This window comes from Sinocyclocheilus grahami, unplaced genomic scaffold (genome assembly GCF_001515645.1).
Source record: "Sinocyclocheilus grahami isolate Dianchi unplaced genomic scaffold, SAMN03320097.WGS_v1.1 scaffold15.1, whole genome shotgun sequence".
NCBI classification, from domain to species: domain Eukaryota; kingdom Metazoa; phylum Chordata; class Actinopteri; order Cypriniformes; family Cyprinidae; genus Sinocyclocheilus; species Sinocyclocheilus grahami.
The window spans coordinates 2,774,857-2,780,856 of record NW_015505194.1 but is presented as its reverse complement, the minus strand read 5'-3'; the positions used below and the strand labels follow the sequence as shown (position 1 = coordinate 2,780,856).

At 36.5% G+C, this 6,000-nt stretch overlaps 1 pseudogene; it reads left to right on the top strand.

Moving 5' to 3' along the window:
• LOC107602609 (uncharacterized) overlaps positions 1-6,000 on the top strand; it is a 48,911-nt pseudogene that overhangs the window by 20,043 nt on the left and 22,868 nt on the right.

The following is a 6,000-nucleotide window of genomic DNA, read 5'->3' as shown; positions in this document are numbered from 1 at the left end:
TCTTGTAAATCTTGAATCCCTGATTTTTAATGTGGTCCTGACTGTTTACATGCAGTTCAAAAAACTAATCACTAAAGTAAGAAAAGTCTTTCTTGGTAATGTATATGACAGTTAGTGATGTTTTCTGTCAACTGTGGACTTAAGGATTATCACCGACATGCTGTTTACTGTTGTTTGTTAGTAGAATCATTGAGATTGTGTGTTAAATTCTGGCCATTTCATTTCCTGCGAAGACTGTAGCATAATCATCTGTAGATTGCTAAACCCTGCTTTCACAGGCAATATATGAAAATATATGAAGAGTCAAGTATCAATATTTTGTAACATCCTCTCAGATCTTGGAGTTGTGTCCTTCCCTTCCTATGATAGCCAATAAAACTGTTTGTATGGATCTGCGACTGGTGAAAAGAATAAAATGGTGTCTAATGGAGCAATTCAAAGGGGTAAATGAATTCATAAAAGATAATTTTTCATTTATTTTAATGTGTGATTCAATTTAAATAAGCATTATAGTTTATTCCGAAGGTACCTGCTGGTAAGTCAATGACTGACTGAGCAAAGAGGCAGCTGTCTTTGATTTCAGACACAGTCCCTGAAAATCAGACACGACCAGCTGACCTTCATCAACAGACATTTTGTGCTTGGAGACTGAACAACATACTTTATAGTGTAGTCCAAAACTGACACTTGAATAAGGACATATCTTTAAGCTTTATATAACTGAACATTTGGCATTGATTGGATCAGCATTTGTGTTAGAGGCCACCTTAAATTCACTGCCTATTTACCTTACTTTGAGACGCTGTTGTAATTGAGCAGTCTTCCTCTCCAGAGGTTCAGAAAGTGCTTCTCAGATATGCTCTAGGAGGTGCTGGAAGTAATTTTTCTGTAAATAACTGCAAATTACCCTGAAATATGGACCTAGCAATTTCCTTTTTGTGTGTTTGTTTTGGCTTTAGATGTAAATGTGAGGCTATAAATGAAAATGTGTTTCAGAGATTTGTGAGAGTGCAGTGGCATCGGTTCTCGGTGGAACAAAGGCTTATTTGTCCTATTTTGAATTCCATCATCTCAAAGTTTACAAGTAGCCTAACGCATGAACGATCAAGTGAAAACTCTCTATATAACACAATTATGTTTCAATTACTTTATATGGGCATCTAAAACACTCTCTTCAACATGTGCGATATGTTTCAGAAATCACAGCTCCATCCTGCAAGTTTGTGGTTCCCAGTCAGTCTGAGAATAGCAACATGAGTTTCCACATGTATTGTGTGCTCTTTGTGGTAAAGAAAATGTGAATAGAAGCGAACGGCTCACTTGTGTTCTTTGGAGAGCGTATATGCTCTTCAACCCCTGCAGGTCCATGGACTGGCAGTTTTATATGTCTTTTACTCAGAATATAATCTGTTTGAAGAGCTGAACCCCAAGAATGCCGTCAAAGACCATAAATCCACAATGTACACTTGGCTGTGTTTAATGGAATCGCAGTATATCCTGGAAGACCTGATGTTTCCAAAGAAGACCAAACAGACATGTTATTCAGTGACAGAAGTCATTCTCAGAAGTTATGTGGCACACAGTGCCGAAGGTGCATTTGAACCTGTAAGAGACATGGAAAAAAAGGGTTTTACTGTTTATCTAGTGCTGCTTTGATATAACATATTTTAATGTACACAAATGACACTGTTCAAAATGTACGCTTGGTCCTCAAGCATCAGTGATTGTTATTCAGCAAGGATGCATTTAATTGATATCTTTTGTAACATTATACATTTCTTTACTGTCACATTTCATTTCAAGTAAATGCTGTTCTTGTAAACCTTCTTTTTATCAAAGATTTCCAAACAAAAAGTATCACAGTTTACACAAAAATATTAAGCAAAAAATAAGAAATGTTTATTGAGCACCAAATCAGCAATGATTTCTGAAGAATCATGCGCCAACACTTAAAGAAAAAAAGTACAAAAGCTGTCACTGGGGCGGTACCTTTTCAAAAGGTACTTTTCTTTTTTTTTTTACCTTTTAGGTATTAAAGGTAATAACTTTATTCAACAATTCTTCTCCCCCGAGTTACCATCTACCGCCATTATCAAGAGTAACACAACGCATGCAAACCGTAAAATTGCGGTTGAACCACTGATGTTGCATGGACCATTTTAACGATGATCTTACTACGTTTCTGTGCCTTGACTGTGGTAGTTACCTTGCTGTCTATGGTGGGGCAGAGAGCTCTCGTATTTCATCAAAAATATCTTAATTTGTGTTCCAAAGATGAACGAAGATCTTATGGGTTTGGAACGACATGAGGGTGAGTAATTATTGACAGAATTTTAATTTTTGGGTGAACTATCCCTAAGGTACCAATATGGATCCTTTAGGTACAAAGGTGTACCTATTGAAAAGGTTCCGCCCCAGTGACCGCTTTTGTCGCTTTATTTCTGAGAGTAAATGAAGACTGGAGTAATGGCTGCTGAAAATTCAGCTTTGCATCACAGGGATAAATAACATTGTAAAATATATTAAAATATAAAATAGTTATTTAAAATTGTAATAATATTTCACAATATTACTATTTTTTGCTGTATTTTGATCACATGAATGCAGCCTTGGTGAACATAAGAGACTTTCAAAAACAATAAAAATCTTACCATCCCCAAACTTATGAACTTTAGTATTGTCCTTTACAGTCTGTTCTTTACATTTAGACTACCTTTGCCATCTTCTAACGCTCACTTAAAGTAAATCTTTAACAACATTAATAATTTAATAGCACTGTTAAATGTAATCTTTACCAGATCTCAGAATGAATGTTTTCATATTGTACATCATAATTTTGTGATGCATAAATTCACTTTTAGCATTTATGATGATCAATTTTAGTTTTTAATGTTTTATTTTTCAAAATTGATTTAGACTGAATAGTATAGAATTGTAATATTATTGAATGTAGCTTTAAGAAAGTAACCGTAAAGGTTTCTTTATAGAGTTTGGGTGGTCGGTGTCACGAATCCGGTCCATGGACTTCCATCTGCTAGCCATCAGAGGTCACCCTTTCCAATTTCATTGACTCTCACACTACACACTGTTGCACATCACCCCGGACTACATATCCCATCATTCATTGCACTGATTGCACTCAGCACGGATTGCACACAGCTGTTAACACTGATTGCACCCAGCTGTTTCATATCACTCCCTCACTATTTAACACTCACTCTGATCCCTTCCCTCTGCCGAGTATTGTTTAGCGCATATCTTTGGATATCTTTGGATAGCTATACTACAGAGCCCTTAGCCTTAGCCTTAGCCTTAGCCTTAGCCTTAGCCTTAGCCTTAGCCTTAGCCTTAGCCTTAGCCTTAGCCTTAGCCTCGATTTCTGATCTTCGCCTGTTTTCCTGGATTTCTCCCTTAGTTTTGCCCCTTCGGATTCTGTTTGCCGTTCATCGACCTACGCTAGCCCTAGGACAATTCTTGTGTCTTGCCCGCCATACCTGTTTGCCACTGTTTGACCCTGCCTGTTTTATGACCACGTCTCTGTCTTCTCCAAATAAAAAGCCTGCATATGGATCCGCACGTCTCACGTCTTGTCAGCCCCGTAACAGTCGGAAGTACAACGGTTGTAGTTTCCAACTACTAGGAGTGTTTTACCACAGACTTTTCCTAATTTCCACTGTATCCCACACCTTTCCAGATGGTAGCCTTTGAACTCAGCACTCAGTACTGCTAATTGCAAATTCACATGGTTGAAGCTGGCACCTGTCTGTGTAGTACTTCTCAGCGGTGCGCATCATGTAATAGCAGCCATATGTTTGTGTTGTACGTTATTGCCATACCTGTCTGTTTCTGTCTCCCCTACCCTCTGAACCGTTCCTTGCTGGACCATTTAGCTTGATATTCACAGCACAGAAAAACCATTGACTGAACTTTATTAAAGACAAATCCCACCTTTGCTCTTGTTGATGGAAAGAAAATTTGAATACTTTTTGTTTTATGTTATAAATCATTGATGTAATGTATATGTTGGACTTAATAGGAGACATTATGTGTTGACAATGTAAACCCTGTCTTGAGCTAGGTTTTGTCTGACATCTTAGCAGCTTGGGGCAGTCTTTTGTGACCTGAAATTGGCTGAGACATGTCCCATCTCATACCTAATACATCTGAAGCATCATTATGTTTCCATTTGTGCACCATTGATTCATGTGACTAAAAGATGCAGTGGGGTGACTTGACATCACAATGCAGATCTATTGCCATGTTTAGAAGTATAGTTTACTTCAAAATTAAATATTCATGCCTTAGCTCAATGAGCAACCAGTTTTCTGGCAAATCACAAACTAATGTAACATCAGAGAGCTCCATTAATAATTCCCCAATTTTACCCCCTGTGGAGGATCATTTCAGGTCAGCTAAGCATAACCTTGATCTGCTTTTCCAGTCCAGTTTTGAAAGTCTGAGGTTTGCATAAAAAAATCCCTTACAAGACCATATTCCTGGCAGTAGAAATCCGACAGTGAGCTTTGTGTTTGTCTAAAGGAAGACCATTCAGGGAAAAGATTAGGTAACATACTATCTTTTTTTCACGAAAAAAATGAACTTAAATGATTTTAGCAAATGGCTGCAATACAACAAATAGTGAAAAATTTAAGGGGGTCTGAATACTTTCCGTACCCACTGTACATACTATACAAGTTATTGTCTTGTAAGTGATGGGAAATTACTAATTACTTTGCACACAATTTCACTTTTTGTTATTAGTGGCTTTTCAAAAAATTACATGGTTTAATGCATTTGGCAATTTAAAAACATGAATTATGTATATGTGTGTGTGTGTGTGTGTGTATAAACTGAAATTATGTACATTACTGTTCAGAAGAGGTATGTTACAATGTTAAGATATATATATATATATATATATACTGTATATATTATTCAGCAAGGATGCATTAAATTGATCAAAAGTGACAATAAAGACAGTAAAAATATTTATCAGAACAACTGTTTTCAACAATTATTAGAAATTAGAAAAGTTAGAATGACTTCTAAGTAATGGCTGCTGAAAATTCAGCTTTGCCATCACAGGAATTAATTACATTTTAAATATATTAAAACCGAAAGCAGTTATTTTAAATTGTAATATTATTTCACAATTTTACTGTTTTACTGTGTTATTGTTTGATTAAATGCAACCCTAGTGAGCATAAGAGACTTTTTCAAAAACATTGAAAAATCTTACTGACCCCAGACCTTTGAACTGCAGCCAATATATTGACCTGCATTCCTTTGCTTTGACATAAAAAAATCATTTTACCATTTTAACTGATCTCACAGGCTTTCTGCTGACTTTAGGGTTGAACATTCTGCATTAACAAACAGAAAACCTCATACTTGCATGTTTCTCCTTAGAGGTTTAGCTGCAAAATGGTCCTTTTTATCGCTGAAATGTCCTTGGCGCTCCCTTTACATTTCCACGATGCTGGTTGAAGGCCCACAAATGAGCAGCTTTTTGAAGGTGTCACTAAAATATGGAACATCTTGTGTGGAATAATCATGGTGTTTAAGAGATTCTGCCAAGTTCATGGTTTGTGCCTGTTGGTTCTCTTGACTCACAGTATGTGCAGATATTATCCCGTGCCTTTATACACCTTATGTCCTTTCCTTGATCTTACTCTGCCGGCGTTTGTCAAACTGATGACTGGAATGACTCTGTTTTATTACCCTGTACGAGTGGCCTTTCATAAAGAGTCATGAAGACAATGGCTACCAATATAATGGTTCCCTTTGACATCTTCCTCACCAACACCAGTGACTAAAGCTGGAAAAGGTGTGCATGAGTCTCACATCTTTGTTTTGGGCATTTGTTTTGAATGTTTCATTTAAACACTTGAACATGCTAGCAATTTGAGCATGGTGAACAAAAGTACAAGTAAATATGTTTATAATGTTGCAAAGAAAGAATTTCAAATAAATGCTTTAATTTCGAATTTTCTATTCATC